The sequence below is a fragment of the Notamacropus eugenii genome, chromosome 3, assembly GCF_028372415.1.
Source record: "Notamacropus eugenii isolate mMacEug1 chromosome 3, mMacEug1.pri_v2, whole genome shotgun sequence".
NCBI lineage: Eukaryota > Metazoa > Chordata > Mammalia > Diprotodontia > Macropodidae > Notamacropus > Notamacropus eugenii.
In genome coordinates, this window is record NC_092874.1 from 13,562,841 (window position 1) to 13,580,796 (window position 17,956).

The following is a 17,956-nucleotide window of genomic DNA, read 5'->3' on the forward strand; positions in this document are numbered from 1 at the left end:
TTCTTTTTCCTTTCTCTCCCTTCAGGGGCCATTCTCAATGCTGGTCCCCATTGGGCCTTACATGGACTCACCAGTTAAGGTGCTGCTTCTTTCCTAGAAGGGAAGAAATTGGTTCTTCCATATCTTTGTAGTTCATAGTCTTGTCTATAGCTCATTTAGTGAAAAAGACAGATGCCCCTACACCCAAACTTTAACTGCTATTGCCTCCTAGGGAAAAGGATCCATCAGTTGCTAGAGCCTTAGACTCCTCAAGACACAGGCTAGCTGATCAGCTATTTAAGTATAGAGTAACTTAGACAGTAAGAAGCCTTTCCCAAGTCTTTAAAGGCATTGACTTCCTTTTGAGATTATCTCCAATTTATCCTTTATTTACGACTATGACATCAGGGACTGTGTTTGCCTTTCTTTGTATCCCCTTCGCTTAGCTCAACACCTGGCATACAGTAGGTGCTTAATAAAAGCTTGCTGACTTTACTGACGTAACTCTTCTGTCTTCCTGTTAATAGAATCAAAGTCTCTGTCCCAAGGTTCTATTTGACTTAGGGTTAGAAAGTCCTCTTTACCCCCAGGAAATTCTTGATTGTCAATCAGTATTATTCCTCAATCCAATTTTAAAAAATATTTATGTATTTGTAACATTCCTTAGAAAAACATTTTAGTTCCAAATTCTCTCTCTCTCCCGCCTCTTCCTCACCCACAAAGAGGGCAAGCAATGTGATGTGAATTGTACATGCAAAATCATAGAAAACTTTTCCATATTAGCCATGTTGCAAGAAAAAATAAATGTATATATATGTATGTCTGTATATGTACATAAACACTTCAGTTTGTAGTCAGAGTTCATCAGTTCTCTCCCTCTGAAAATGGATAGTATTTTTCATCTTACGTCCTTTGGAATTATCTTGAATCATCTTTTTAATCGGAGACGCTAAGTCTTTGTGGTTACCGTATTCATTGTTCCTGGTTCTGCTCACTTCATTTTGCCTCAGTTCTTATAAGTCTTCCCAGGTTTTTCTAAAACTATCCTCCTTGTCATTTCTTAAAACACAATAATATTCCATCACCATCATTTACCACAACTTGTTTAGCCATTCCCCAATTAATGGACATCCCCTTGATTTTCAGTTCTTTGCCACCACAAAAAGAACTGCTATAAATATTCTTGTATGTGTAGGTCCCTTTTTCTTTTCTTTTCTTTTCTTTTTTGATCTCTGGAGGATAGCAACCTAGTAGTGGTTTTGCAGAGTCAATTTCGAAGTCCTTTGGGAGTATTTCCATTGGTTTTCCCAGTGATTAGACCAGTTCATAACTCCGACAATAGTGCATTAGTGTCCTTATTTTCCCACACTCCCTACAGCTTTTGTCATTTACCATTCCTCAATCCATTTTGAAGAAGCTTGATTCAAACAAGTCTCAAAGGGCCGTGAGGGTCTGATAGTCTAGGGTGCCCTGGCTTCTTTCAGGTTCCCCAAATTATCTGCATCTCTCCATCCAGATGAATATATGAAGGAAAGCAAGAACAAAAAAGCTGATGGAGTGCCTATAAGGTATCTGTTCTGTCTCAAATTGTTGGTTATAAATCACTGCCATAAACATACATACAAATTTATATACATTTATGTAAACACTCCTATACATTTATATAAATATACATATTTGTGTAAACCCACATATAATAATTATATAATACATGTATATAATACGCACACACATATTAACACTCTATATACATGCATACACATGTACATATATGTGTGTATTTTATACACACATGTACACATATTCATGCATACATATATGGATACAGCCAAACTCAAACTTTCCAAGACTTTGGACCTCAACACATGTAAAATGAGGAGACTGGACCCAGTGTTCCTTTAGGTCCCTTCCTGCTCCATATCTATGATCCTCTGCTTGGACAAATGACTACTGCCTGAAAGACATGGTGGTGAAAACAGGGATCTTTTTGAACAGTTCTCCAGGTCTCGGACTTTGTGCTCCCAGGCTTCAGAGAAGGAGTTTGTAAAGTCCCCTCCCTGTGAGACCAGCTCTGCCAGCCATTCCAGACACTGGCAGGTGCTGACAAGCTACCCATCACAGTTACCACTCCAGCCTCCGACTCACCACCTTGACAAAGTAGAGCAGGATGATTGGTCCTGTATTGAATGACCCTCCGGTGGTTAATTTTATGTCCTGATGGTAGATATAAAGCCAACAGAAAGGTCATTCTGGCTGCTCAAAGAGCCTTTTCAATTGTTAATTTAACATGGAGAGTTCCAGGGCTGACTATACTCGCCAACCAGCACTTATCTCTGCTCATCATTCTCTTTGGTGAGATTCAACACATAGGCGCTGAAAGCAGCCCTATTGAAAGTGCCTTCTCTGGTCCCAGCTCATGTGTGGGGTCAGTGACAAGATCCCTGATAAACCTGAACACCAGAGGAAGAAATGGACCGCCAAACACTGAACAGACCTGTCTTTCACCTCCATCTCCACTTGACAGATTATTTATTACAGAATACGGTCAAACAAAAAGACGACAGAATTGTTTGCCTTTTTCCCGACTAAATGAGAACCATTTAGAAGCACTGAGCATGTCAGTGCTCCAAGGGACCTTAGAGATCACTGAGGCCCACCCCTTCACTTTATAGATATAGAAACTGAGGCCCCAAGAGGTAAATGACTTGACCAAGATCATAGATTTAAAACTGTAAGGAGCCTTAATTGAATCTAAAGTCTTTATTTTGCAGATGAAGAAACTGCAGCCCAGAAAGGTAAGTGACTTGCTCAGTGTCACATGGGCAGTAAAGAGTAGGTGGGGTTTGAACCAGAGTCATCTGGCTCCAAATTCATTGTTCTTTCCACCTGTATTAAGCCAGGGCACGAAGGTGGAAGGCCAATCAATAATTGATATAAGGCAGCATGTGATGATTGGCATGAAAGAGGAACAACAATAATGAGAATGATGATGAAAACAACAAGTGTCACTTGTACGGGGCTTCGAGATGTGCACAGGGCCATTTCCAAGGGATAAGTGGTCAGGATGTGAACACGCAGTTTTCAGAGGAATTAAAGCTCTCTATAGTCATATGAAAAAATGCTCTAAATCACTACTGATTAGATAGACGCAAATTGGAACAACTTTGATGTACCCTATCTCACCTATCAGATTGGCAAACATGACAAAACAGGAAGGTGATAAGTGTTGGAGAGGATGTGGGACAGCTGGAACACTAATTCATTGTTGGTGGAGCTGTGAGCTGATCCAACCATTCTGGAGAGCAATTTGGAACTATGCCCAAAGGGCTACAAAAATGTACATACCCTTTGACCCAGCAATATTGCTTCTGGGACTCTATCCCAAAGAGATCATAGAAATGGGAAAGGGTCCCACATGTACAAAAATATTGATAGCAGCTCTCTTTGTGTTGCCAAAAACTGGAAATCAAGGGGATGCCCATCAACTGGGGAATAGCTGAACAAATTGTGGTATATGAATGTAATAGAATACTATTGTGCTATAAGAAATGATGAACAGGAAGACTTCAGAGAGGCCTGGAAAGACTTATATGAACTGATGCTGAGTGAAAGGAGCAGAGCCAGGAGAACTTTGTGCACAGCAAGAACTACAGTGTGTGAGGAATTTTTCTGGTAGACTTGGAACTTCATTGCAATGCAAGGACTTAAAAAATTCCCAATGAACTCTTGAGGCAAAACACCTTCCACATGCAGAGAAAAAACTATGGAAGTGGATCGCAGAATGAAGCAGACCATTTTCTTTTGTGTTTTGTTTTGTTTTGTTTTATGGTTTCTCCCATTCATTTTAATTTTTCTATGCAACATGACTGAGGTGAAAATGTATTTAATAGGAATGTATGTGTAGAACCTATATAAGATTGTACGCCGTCTCAGGGAGGGAGTGGGGAGGGAGGGGAAAAGGAAGGGAAGGGAGGAGAAAAAAATCTAAGATATATGGAAGTGATTGTAGAACACTGCAAACAAATAAATAAATAATAAAAAAATTTTTGAAAAGCTCTGCAAAGGGTTTTATATTCTTAAACTATTCCATTTGAGCCTTTTGGTATTATTATACCCATTTTACAAGTAGGAGACAGAAGCTAGAAGAGAGTCATAACTTGTGAGGTTCAGAGAGCTCATAAGTGCCTGAGATGGGATTTGAACCATGTTCATCATGCCATGTTCAGTGCCTTACACAGGATCACAAGCAAAGCACACTAATGTGTTCGAGGAAGGCATGATTACATGCAACCCTGATGTAGGCATAAATGTTGGTGGTACTCCCTCTGAATTACAGAATAAGCATTTCCCTGGACCTCCTCCTCCTTTCCAGACTCCTCCTATCTGTCTAGCCTACCACCTAAATGTCCCCATACCCCCCCCACCCCCGGGAAAATGTATTCCCGAGCCTGCTGCTCTCAGAGTCCACTGGGTCATAGCGTTTCAGTCTGGCTATAAAAAGGAATGGTAACAGCTCACATTATTTTCAATTTATGTGGAGAGGAAGAGAGAGAGAGAGAGACAGATGGAGACAGAGAGACAGACACAGAGAGAGAGAGGAAGGGAGGAAGGAAGGAAGGAAGGAAGGAAGGAAGGAAGGAAGGAAGGAAGGAAGGAAGGAAGGAAGGAAGGAAGGAAGGAAGGAAGGAGGGAGGGAGGGAGGGAAGGAAGGAAGGAAGGAAGAGAAGAGAAGAAAGGGGGAGAGAGGAAATGAGTGCTCTTAAGGGTTAGTAGGAGAGACAGCATTAGGGAATTATGTCCTAATCATGTATATCTAGAGTGTTACATTCAGTTCCAGAATACAAAGTTTAGACAAGGACATTAATAAACTGAAAAAAATCCAAGGAAGACTGAGAAGGACCTCCAGACCAAGGTTTTTGTGAAGCTCCAAGTAGAAGCCCCTTGAGAGCAAGACCAGCTTTGTTTTTATCTTTGTAGCCTCATTGCTTAGCACAATGCCCAGCGTACAGTAGGTTCTTAATAAATGCTTGCCTAATGACTGATGTATGCATGTAAATCATTTTACAAATTTAACATCATTATGTTAATGTCTATGGTTGTTGCCATTCTGTTTGAAAAGCCATTGAAGGAATTAGGGGGAAGGTGTTTGACCCAGAGATGAGGAGACTTAGGGAAACATGACAATTATTTCCATATCTGAAAGGTCGTCACAAGGGAAAAGGTCTAGGCTTGTTATGTTGGTCCTAGAGGACAGAGTCAGAAGAAATGGATAAAAACTCAATTGAGGAAAATGTAGATTGTATGTCAGGGGAAAACTTCAGACTATGACCAGGGGCGTTCCCCGTCCTCAAACGTATTCAGGAAAACAACTGGATGACCAATTGCTGAGCATGTTGTAGAGAAAACTCATATTCAAGTATAGATTAGATTCAATGGACCCTAACAATCTATTCTTATACCCATTTAACAGATGAAGAAACTGAGACCTAGAAATGCTAAACAATTTGCCCAAATTCCCACAGTGGGAACTATTGTACAGGTCCCATGATTTCAAATCCAATGTTCTTTCCAGTGGCCGACTCTTTTCCTAATCGCCTCTAAAAACATAGGGCTAACAAATATCAAATCTCTTATAGGTTTTTTCAGATCTTTCCTCTATGACTTGATTGAGGAAAAGATCCCAAACCAAGTCAAGTAAGAGATGGTAAATACAGATCCATTAAAATTTTATGTTTTTCTCTTACTTTTTCACAGGACCATGCTGGCAGAAGGAGAAGCCATATTCAGGACATTGTAGATCCATCCAAGTGTCAAAAGAATTAGGGAGATGTTACTGAGTAGCGGATCCAGGCCAATACAGTCAGATATTTGGAAGGCACTTGCTCTGCAAAATGTGTATTCCATGCACGGTCATGGTCTCTTGGCTGCCCACATACACAAGTAAGTAGCACATAAAATAAAGTCAAGTGGCAGATGGGAAGTCAGGTAAAGTGCTAGGGGAAGTTCAAAGAGGAGAAGGAGCTCATTTCTGGCGTAGGAAAGTGAGGCAGGAAGGCTTCCAAGAAGACATGGTGGCTGAGCAGACACTGGCTGAGAGCAGGGACTCCAACAGATTCATAGAATCACAAAATCTCAGTCAGATGAAAGCACCTAGTGCAGCCCATCCCTGAAACAGAACCCACTGGGCATCACACTTGACAAGGGGTCAAGACATCCAATGAGGACTGGGGACCAGGGGACCAACAGACTTTCCCAGATGCCTTTGAGGCAGCTCATAGCTGTTGTTGGTGTTGGGTCATTTTGGTTATGTCTGACTCTTCATGACCCCATTTGGGGTTTTCTGGGCCAAGACACTGGAGTACTTTCCCATTTCCTTCTCCAGCTTGTTTAAGGATGAGAAACTGAGGTAAACAGGGTGAAGTAATTTGTGAAGGGTCACACAACTATTAAGTTTCTGAGGCCAGATTTGAAATCAGGAAGATGAGATTTCCTGACTCCAGGCCTAGCATACCACTGTGCCACCTACCTGACCTTTCAGAGATAGATAGTAGATAGATAGATAGATAGATAGATAGATAGATAGATAGATAGATAGATGATAGATAGATAGACAGATAAGCAGAATGAGCATTTTAAATGCTTACTATGGACTAGATATTGGTATTCGCCAATTAAAAATTTCAACCTAGATTGATAAAAACAGAGAGGAGAGAGAGAGACAGAGAGAGAGAGAGAGAGAGAGAAAGTAGATAGATAATAGACAGATAGGTATATATAGATGATGGATAATAGCTGTATAGATAGTTGATAGATAGACAACAGATAGATAGAAAGGCATATGTTAAATAACAGAGCATACATAGAGAGATGATAGCCCTATAAATACATAGATGGATGATAGATACATAAATGCATGCATTTATACTTCTGTACAAACACATGTGTATACATCCTTGTACACACACATAAGTCCTAATTCCTCTGGACTCCTTCTCCCAAAGCAAGGCCAGCAGTATGTCTTCCTCAGGGTTCTAGGGTTACTCCTGAGGGGCTGGGCTCTTTCTTTAATGCTATCAGCTCAAGCTCCCATTCTGCTATCCCCCTGTTAGTCACCAGTGATTAGCATTCTACTTCTGTTTAACCAGCTTAGCATTCCCAATATTTACTTTGCAGATATACTAGAAAGAGCAGCACAATGCCCCTCCCTGTCACCTGAGGACACACTCTATCCTGTATCATCTAGGTCTCTGTTAGACATGACACAGTTTCTCCATAGGTTTGGTCCAGTCAAATTCCACATCTGAACATGACATCAGCACTACGTGATGAGTCTTTGTCTCAACCACCAGGTTCCTGGTCCTAAAAGTCTTTCCTCATCCAAGAACTCGATTCCAGATGGGCTGGCTACAAAACCCAGCTCCAACTCCACTTTCAGACCTTGGTTACTTTGATCCCCAGACTTCCCAAAACTCATGAAGCCCAAACCCTCTCTGATCCCCTTCACTTAAATAAGAAAGAACAAAGACCCATATCCCTCAGCCATGTGTTGTCCTTCAGTGAGAAGGGGCATTGTAAGCCACTCCTGCATTATCTCCCTTTGTCAGGAGGAATCTGAACAAAAGAGGGACAGGCTCAGCCTGACCAGTGGTTCTTGAATGGCTCCCATTTTGGCTCCAGCACCAACCAAAGAAGTTTCTCTTCACCTGGCAAGAAGAGTACCAGAGCTGTTTGAAACATCCAGGTATACCTGAATGCATACACCAGAACCACATCCTGGGAGCACTGTCCATACCCTCCTAAGGGCTGCTGTTAGCCAGTCCCTCATTGTAGGGATTTTTGTAGAGTATTTATTAAGCACTTACTATATGGAAGGCTCTGTGCTAAATGCTGGGGATACTCATACAAACCCACCATGCTGTGCTTCCCTCAAGGAGTGTCCATTTTAATGAGACAAGACAAGACAGAAATGGGCACTGGGAAGCGGAAGGGAGGTGCTATGGGCCTCAAGGCCCACTGTGCAGATGGGATGGGAAGGGTTCTAAAGGCTTAAACCCCAACAAGATGAGGTGAAAGCTGACTTAGCCAAGTCAAGGGACCCATTGGAGAAGGTGGAGTTGATGGTTGCAGCTAAATTGGCACCCATTGCTCTGAGTTCTGCCCTCTGCAGTAAAGCAAAACAAACCTATCTCTTTTCCACAACACAGCCCTTTAAATACTTGAAGGCAGGGACTCTGGAGGAGAGGGACAATCTATTCCAAGCTGTAGTAAAGGGTATAAGCCTAGGCGAGGGGATGAGTGCAACGGGGACAGAAATCGGGGATGGAGAGTGAACGCCAGTCAATTTCAACACTAGCCTGGGCCTCCACTATCCATATATTGGTTTAAGCCCTAAGTCTGATGACACTGGGTCCTTGACTTTTTTTAAATGCTTTAAATTGCCTGTCGATTCCCAGGGCTTTATAAATAATAAAATCAATGGAATGCCCATGTAATCATTCTGAAGTGCACATCTTGAACTTTTCATAATCTCAAAGTCATCACAAACTAATCGAGGCCTGAATGAGATTGTGCTAATGCTTCCAGCTGTTGCTGGGTCCCGCATCTCATCTTATTCTCTTTCATTTTCTCTAGCTCTGCCCCTTCCAAGAGCAGAAGTCAACAGCTGTAGTTGTGCTGGAGTCCTGATTGATGGCTGCGGGACCCAGATGGCCAGCTCCAGAAAATGTTTCTGGCAAATACCTTTACAGCTGGCATGTGTGTGTATGTGTGAGGGAGAGAGCCTGCGTACACTCTTCTCCATGGTTCACTCTAATGCTCATCGCTAGCTTCTTGGCTCCCTTCCATTCAAACTGCATTTGGAGTCTATGAAAATGGTCTTGGCTCTCCAGGACTCAATATGTGACTCTCAGGAAGAATTCCCTCACTGATGACCATTTCTCTTCCGGTGAATCCTTCACAGTCCCTCGCTTGGACAAGAATTTTGACCTCTTTGCTGTTTACTGTAAAAATTCCATCGAGTGTTCCTTCTTTCCATACACGTATGTTGATTGGAAAACGTAGCCATCTTTCATATTTGTTAAAAAAAAAAAAAAAAGGAAAGGAAAGCTCTGAATTCCAAGGTAATCAAAGAGGGAGTTCATAGGTTCACAAACTGAGAGCTAGAAGGGACCCTTCAGTCCTCCTTTTACAGAATAAGAACAGAGGTCAAAGATCACAGAAGGAGCAGAGGCTGCAATTCAGCCCAGGGTCTCTCCAACCACACCCAGCACCCTCTCTACCTGGCTGCCTGAGCCATGCGGGGCTATGGAAAGGGCACTCCCTCAGTGTGGACTGGGGAGCCCAGGCTCCAGTCCTGCCTCTGACTTTTCTACTGTCATAAATGCTGACATCTGTACACATGTCTCCCCTGAGAAATGTAAGCTCCTGGAGGCCAGGGACTGCATCTTTTTTTGGTCCCCAGTTCCTACCATGGTGCCTAGTGTTTAGGAGGAGCTTAATTAATGCTTGGTCAACTGACTGATTCTGACTGTAAAATAGAGATGATGAGGCCTCTGGTAGCTATCACACAGGTTGTGAGGCTGTGCATCAAGAAAAACAATGAAATCTTAGCTTGCAAGAAACAAAAATTGAACTAATGCAAATACAACTCAGGAAAGGAGTCTTCCCCATTGGGGGTTGCATTTAGTTTGAGTACATAAAAAGTATTAAAGGAAAGGGTTTGCTTAGAGAATGTAAATTAAAACTAAGTCCTATTTCCACAGGGAAAAGTTCACACAAAAGCAGCCGCTCAGACTGTGGCATGGGCTAGAACAATCCAACAAGGCACTGGCTGAGGAAAAGACCAATTAAGACAGAAGTGTCAGATCGCTCCCCGTATTCCAGTTATGGAGGGGAGGGGAAGAGAATAGATCTCCCCATTCACATCAGACCAATACAGGACTCCACAGGGAGTGACCAACCATCCCTCCTGTTGGTGGGCCCACCACCCAGCTCTTCTTTACAATGCCATCTACCTCTTAAATGGACAAGATCTGGCCTCAGAGCCATGGGAGATCAAGGTTGCTCGAGTTGTTTATCACATGCCTTTCTTTGTCTTGCAACCATAGCATAAAGGGCATTTATTTGGCAGGTTCACAAAGAGCTTTGCATTTCTTATCTCATCTAATTCTCACGAGGATGGAAAGTTGTTGTTAACATAATCCCTATTTTACTGAGCAAACTGAGCCTGAAGGTGACTTTGTCCATAGCCAATAAGTATCAGGCTCAAGTCTTTCTGAATCCAGGTCCAACACTGTCCAGAGCCCCTAGCCATTTAGATTTAGATCCAACACGGTCCTTAAAGATCTCATCATGTGACTTGTGTTACAGACAAAGGAAATAGATCTTGTCTAAGGGCATGTAGCTGGTTAATTTGTGGCAGAGCTGGATCTGACCCTAGGATCTCTGACTACTGCACTATGCTGCCTCTCCAAGCCTTGCTCTATCAACATCCAACGTACACACAGTTTCAAGTAAGAAAGATCTTACCTGCGAAGTTTAGACGACCAGTTAAATGAGGCTCGTGGGAAGAATTGTCATCGAGGATGTGGATGCCACCTTGTGCCAGGAGGCACCAGCTGAGGTGACCAATGAGGAGGCCACCTGAGCCTGGGGCTGATGGACACAACACAAGGACCAGAAAGGACACGAATTCCTGACCCTCATCATTTGGGGGATCAGCAGCTGGAATCCTGGCAGGGCAGATTTCCACAATAAACCAATTCATTCCAATTCTCTCTTCCCCCCAAATATCCTATTTTTCCAGATCAGCTTCCCAAATTCTGTTTTTCTTTTACATTTTTTTCTGTATACCATTTCCCAAGTCAAAAGCGCAGAAAACAAAACCGGAACAAAACCAAACAAAAATAGGGGGTCTCTGGGAAGTGCTTTAATGAATCCATAAGACCAGCTTGTAATTAGCGCCTTGTCTGTATGCAAAGGGGCTGCTGCTTATGGAGTGACTGAAAGGCCACTTGACAACAGTTTGTTTGCCTTTGCTTGCAAGGAGGCTCCGGCGGCCCAGTTCAGCCTTGTTTACACTATTAATTTGCTCAGCAAACCCTTGTGTCCCAGGCCTGGGCAAACAGAGGCAGTGAAAGCCCAGCCTGGAGGGCTCTGGGGCCAGGGGAGGGCCTTGGCTCAGGCCCCACAGCCTGAAGCAGGACTTTTTCAGACACATAATAGACCCTTGGCTTTATCAAAGCCTCTTATCTGATTGGAAAAAATAAAAGGTAAACTTCCCCAGCTCCCGGAATGAAAAGACAAATGAGATGTCATAATTATCAAAGTGGCTAATTTAGAAAATTAAGCTGTTCACGTAGGCGACATAATTGCCTGTCACAATCATTCCTTTTCTCATTAGCCTTCCTCCCTTCCACACCTACAGGCTGGAGAACATTCTCCTGCTCTGCTAAGCAGGGCAGGGCTGGCAGGGCGGTATCCCTGAGCTTGGGGGAGGCAGACGATGCCCTGGCCCTGCTTCCTGAGTCGTGCCAGCTCTCCCTCAGGACAGAGAGCTGACCATACTCCCTGGTTCACCCCAGAGTCCATGGGGAGCATCTTTTCCCATCAAGCACTCCTTTCGAATTAATCAGTTTGAGAGGAGAGTTTCTAAAAGCTGGCAAATGCCTTACCCCTCTCTGTGAGGATCCTCTAAGGTCTGTGCTCTTTATGTGCCCAAGCTTGGTGACATGGGTTCGAGCATCATCTCTGCATGTACGATTTCTCTATCTGTATATCCAACCCTGAACGCAGCCCTGTATCATGAACTGCCTACTGGATATTTCCATTGGATGACCCGGAGACCATAATTGATGCAAGCCTGGCAGAAATGCTTTTGTAGACAATACCCTTCAGGTTGCCTTCCATTCACTCAACCAGGGTGACGATGAACAGGTCAGCCTCTCTTGCCCCCTCTCACCAGAGGTCTTGTAGCAGAGGCTAGTTGAGGGGGAGGCTTTCATGTAGGTGCTGGACTAGATGACCTCCAAGCACCCCACCAGCTCTTCGGTGCTAGGACACTGAACCTTGAAGAGATTCATCCGATTCTATCTAGCTGATATCCTAAACACAAAACAACTCCATATCTCCCCTCCCCCCAAACCCAGCCCTCTTTCCAACTTCTCCAGTTCTGTCAAGGGTACCACTCTCCCTCCCTTCCTGACCAAGCCCATGAGATTACCCAGCATTAACTTTGCACACACCCCATAGTCCGTATTTTTAGGTTGTGGGTAGAATTTCAGTTCCTTCGTTGTTTGGCTGTTGTCACATCCTCAGTGCCTAGCACGGTGCTGGAGACATAGCAGATGCTTCATAAAATGTTAATTGAGTGATTATCTCATAGATGTGGATTCTGAAATGCTGCAGAGACTAAAGCGTCCCTCCCCTAAGTGGTGAGAGGCATCCAAATTTTCCTTCATGGCCTCTCCAAATTATGAGTGGAAATGACCATAATATTAATGTATGACATTTATAGGAAGCTTCAAGGTCTACAAAACACTTTGTACAAATGACCTTGTTTCAGCTTCACCAAATGCCTGAGAAAGAAGTCCTACAAATGTTATCCCATTTTGCCAAGGTGGAAACTGCCTCAGAGAGGTCAGGTTACATGTCCAGGGTCACATAACTCATAAACACTAAAAATTGAACCCGGGCCTTGTTGACTTCCTCAAGTCTAGTACTTCAGCCAGGATATGACATCTCCCTATAAATACGACTGCTGTTGTCATTTAGAAAAGCATCCCTGCGTAATTCTATTTGTAAGATGTTTTATTTTTATTTCTCCAGGCCCTACACAACACAAATAATAATCTCTAAAAGAAAGTCATTTGAAAGAAGTCAACTCGTCCCTGACAATCATGTTGTTTGTGAGTCAGCAAGTACAGAAATTATTAAGGACAATCTCAAAGAAAGGAAATGAATCTGGCTTGCTAGGCGAGCTTCCAGGCATGACATTGTAAATGGGCAAGGTTAAAGATTTTGGATTAAAAACATGACTGTGAGATTGATTAGGGTCCTAGAGGCTTGTAAAGTTGGGAGAACAGAGCTGACATGACTTATTGTTGGGGGGATTCAGATAGATGACACTGATGTCATTCTTTGGGGGAGACACTTCATTCAAGGTACACCTTGCAAAGCTGTCATGTATTTTTCCAGAATATTCACGGGACTACTATGTTTGGAGAGAGCTGGCACAGAATGGCACAAGGGAAGGGGCCATAGGCTAAAGGACCATCATGGCAACAATAGGAAAAGAAAAACAGAAATAAATTCCCAAACCAAGGAGGTGACTGTATCTGTCCTTCCTTGCATCTGAACCTAGAGGATTACACTGAAAAACTCAAGACCATCTACAAATAGACTTGTCTAGAAATTTTAACGCCCCCCCCCCCCCAACAAATGAATGTCTAACAGGATAGGACCTACACATGTGATTTCATTGGAACTCCCAGGTGAGGAAATGCCTATTACCAACACAGATTGGCACTTTCTCTGCAATTTACAGTTTCAGAGTTGTCAGGTGATTAACCCAGGGCCACACAGCTAATAATTCAGAATGAATCAGAGACAAGAATTAAACCCAGATCTTGATGGTTTCCAGACCAGCCACGACCACTATGACCACCAATCCACCATGCCTCACTATGTCATGTATCTAATGCTAAAGTCTAAAAATATAATAACAATGAGATTCCTGTTTGTTGTCACTTGCTACAACAATCCTTAGAAAATGATGACATACTAAGCCTATCTCCAGCTTCTTTCTTCAGCTGAAATGGAAAGGAGAACTTGTGGCCATATTCCTCAAGGAGGTCAAAAGAAAGGCCATGTGTTCATCAGGATATTCATAGAAGTGATTTTTTGGTAGTAGCAAAGAACTTGAAACAAAATAGGTGGTCATTCCCTTAGGAAATGGACAAAGTGTGGAAGATGAATGCAATCCACTATTGGTGTGCTGCAAGAAACAATGAAGAATTCAGAGAAGCAAGAGAGGACCCACGTGAACTGATTCAGAGTGAAGTAAAACCAGAACAGTGACGTACACAGGGATGACACAAATGTAAAGGAAAAACCACCAATATTGTGCAATTAATTTGAGAAGTCTAGAAAAAGAGATGAGAAAACTTTCCTCCCTTTTTCACAAAGGTGGGAAACTGAGGCTGAGGGACATTGTCTAAGGTGTCAAGCTCAGTCCATGTCTTGGTTTGTTTTGCTGCTTTCTTCTTTCTTATTTATTCTTCACTATAAGTACAACACCCCTCTAGGCTGCCCCTGTAACTCAGTACCTGAAGATTGCAGGTCACACTCTCAAGGGGAAGCTACTTCCCTGAGTTCAAGGTACTGGGTGAGTGAGAAAACTACAGCTCCAGTTCCCAAACTATTGCTAAACCAACAGGTCACAAGAGGCAGCTATGGAGGATGATTGTGCACAGAGTGCCAAGCCTGGAGTCAGGAATATTCATCTCTCTGAGTTCAAATCTGGCTTCAGACACTTACTAGCTGGGTGACCCTGGACAAGTCACTTAACCCAGTTTGCCTCAGTTTCCTCATCAGTAAAATTGTAATAATAGTAGAGTATACTAAGGTTGTTGTGAGGGACAAACAAGGTAACAGTATAAAGTGTCTGGAAAAACAATGCGTGATATAAATGTTAGTTACTGTTGTTAAGTACGCACACCAACACTGAAGAGTGAGAACAGCCATGTGGTCTGGGATGTGGACACCACTGATAATACAGAGACTTGATGTCATTCTACAAAAACAAGTTTGAAGAGTTGTCATTGTAAATTTAATTGATTGTAATTGTTTCAAGTCGGGTTCACAATAAATATTTTAAAAATAAGTACCATCGATTTCGAGGTGAGCGGTATCTTAGCAGTCATCCTAGCCAACCTCTCATTTTACAGATGAGGAAATTGAAGCCCAGCGTCACTAAATGACTTGTTCAAGTAATCTAGTAATAGCGGACATTTACATGGCACTTTCAAAGCACTAAATTATCCCCATTCTGGGCACAAAGACACCGAGGCACAAATAAGTGAAGTAACTTGCCTTGGGATGTTACTGTAGGCCTTCACGAGGCCCAGTTCAGCACTGCCTACTACCCAGTGTTGCCTTTCTCAGAATCCACATTGATGGAAACCATTTTGACTGGTCAATTTCAATGAATTTGATTTTTTAAAAAATCAGCATGAAGGTGATGAGAAAACAAGAGACAGTGATAAAAATATTGACTAGTTGATTAGTTTTATTAATATTGTGACACTGAAAATGAATTGTACTTGGCAAGTCATCTTGAGATGATTTTGTGGGCCTTCCTGGGGGAGCCTACAGGACATTTGGGCGGTGGCTACACAATTATGTAAAAGGTTGAGCTATAAAATCTTCTGATGGCTCACCAATCTTCCTGACTGTGTCAGAGCAATAAAAATTCCAGCTCACATTTTGATCTGCTTTATATGGTTTACAAAGTGTTTTATATGTCTTACCTCCTTTGATCTTCACAACAACTCTGATCTGAATGTACTCTTAATTTTTTCCCCCCTGACTCATGTAGATTAGCAACTTGTCCTTAATGGACAGTCTCAGAGGGTTGCCTAGGACACTGAGCGCCTCCCAGCTTCCTGGAACATAGAGCCAGAGCCAGAAAGGACCAGAGAGTCCAATGCTCTCATTTTACACATGAGGAAATACTCATAGAGCTTATGACATCCCCAGGGTCACACAACTAGTAAGGGTCTGAGGCAGGCTTTGAACCCAGGTCATCTAAGTAAGGCACTCTGTACGCTACACCATGCTGCTGAATTTTATTGTCATCATTGTAATTGAGTTTATTTAGGTAACCCATGTAAACTCTGAGTATCTTTATGTCGGCTCCCAGGCTCACTAACATATTGGTCTCCAAGCAAGGTTGCATCTCCCTCTCAGGGTTCTAGGGGTATCCCTGAGAGGTTATGGATATCTTTCTCTAATGCTCATTCTATTGTTACTGGCCTATTCTGTTGTACTCTGCCCAAATTCAACTGGCATAGATTAGCTCCCTTGTGTAATTTAACTAATATCTATTAGATTTTTATGAAGGGATATGACTTGTAAAGATCTAGCAAGAAAAATGTTCTTGTCTCCCTTTTCCCAGCACTTAGTGGCACATTGTCCTCTGTATCTCCTTGGTCTCTTCGGGTAGTCGGCTCAAAATTAAAGCAATTTCTGTTAAGTGTTCATACCACCCAATCCAACATAACCAATGGATGAAATTACTCCAGGAAACTGTATCTCTTGTTGGTCCTGAAATCACAGGTTAGGGCTTCCACCAACACCCCACTTGTGTTCAGCCTCTCAAAGATTCCTTATCACTCGATCTCACCATGGTCACATGAGCCACCTAAAACAAAATTATTCCAATGAGAAATTAGGAAATCCTGGTAAGATTAGAGTCTTCAGAAGAATAAACTAATCACTCCTGCATGGTAGAAAGATACTAAATTTTAAGACAGGGCAGATCTCAGTTCAAACTTCTGACCCTTACCTGCTGTGTGACTGAGCCAGTGACTGCCACTTCAAAGGTGACAGGTAGCAGTGGAAAGAACATGGCGTTAAGAATTAAAGAACCTGAGAATAAAATTCCCATACAGTCACTTGCAACCCATGTGACCCTTGTCTAATCACTTGACCTCTCTGTGCCTCGATTTCCTCATTGATAAAGGAGAAATAATAGCAGCCCAGCCAGGTTGTTGTGAGCCTCAGTGCAGATAACATGGACAAATGGCAGGTGCAATTGCTAGAAGAGACGGGTAGCATGCCATGTAATAGAAGGCTTGGACAGCTAAGGCTATGATCCTACTTTTCTTGCTACAAATCTGTTTCAAGCATTTCTGGGGCCAAGCTTGGTTGGAGCTTCATAAATAGACAAAAGCCCTTCTCTCTTGGCCTTCACCCCATAGTCTTTTCCTCTTCTCATCCTCATTTTTCTCCCCTTTCTTTCTTTTCTCTTCCCTGCCTGGCCTTCCCCTCCCCTTCCCTTCTTTTTCCTCACCTCCTTTTTCCTTCCTCTTCTCTCCCACACTAAGGAGCAGCTTTATCCTGACCCTTCTGGGCAAACCCTAAAGAAGTGCCACATTTCTTGACAACACCCTCAAGCTCAGGGTTTGATTATCTGGACAAAATAATACGTCTGAGCCTTAAGAACTCTCGGTCCAGATACTCTCTGGCAGACCCATAGTCTGAGTCTGTTACAGGGAGATCAAAGCCACCCACCCTGGAAGTCAGTCTGTAGAAAGCCTGTCCCATGTAGACAGAGAGGGACCAATGTTCCTTGGGCCTTATTAAAGGGATCACCTGGTAGAGACAGTCATCCAGGGATTCAGATGAAAAAGTTCCTCGTGACTACAGCAATTAGGGGCCTTCCAGGTCTCTGCTGCCTTGTTTGCCCAAGGAGACCAATTGCACCTGACCTAAAGCAGCACAACTCTCCTTACTTGTGTTTTTCTATGAGGCCCAAGGGCCCAAGCTTAGAGATACTAGGCACCTTGGAGGCCAGCTGGGCCAATCGCCTCCTTTGACAGAGGAGGAAACTGAGGCCTACAAGGGAGGAAGTGACCTTTCCAAAGACAGAGATAGGGCTCAGAGAACCCATGGGAGATTTCTCTATAGGAATTACACACCTGCATCCTCACTACCACCAAAATATTTAGAAATAAAATTAATTCATCCAGAGGGAAGCAAGAAAACACCACATATAGTCATAGCAGTCACATAAAGCAAAGGGAAGCTGTGTGCTTTGCACTTATAGTCAGTCAACAGGCATGTATTAAGCACCTACTGTGTGCTAAGCAGGGGATACAAGGAAAGCAAAAGACAGTCCCTGTGCTTGAGGTCCTCGAGCTGATGGGGGGAGGACAAACAAGATTAATGTGGGAGAGATGGGAGATAAGGAACAGAG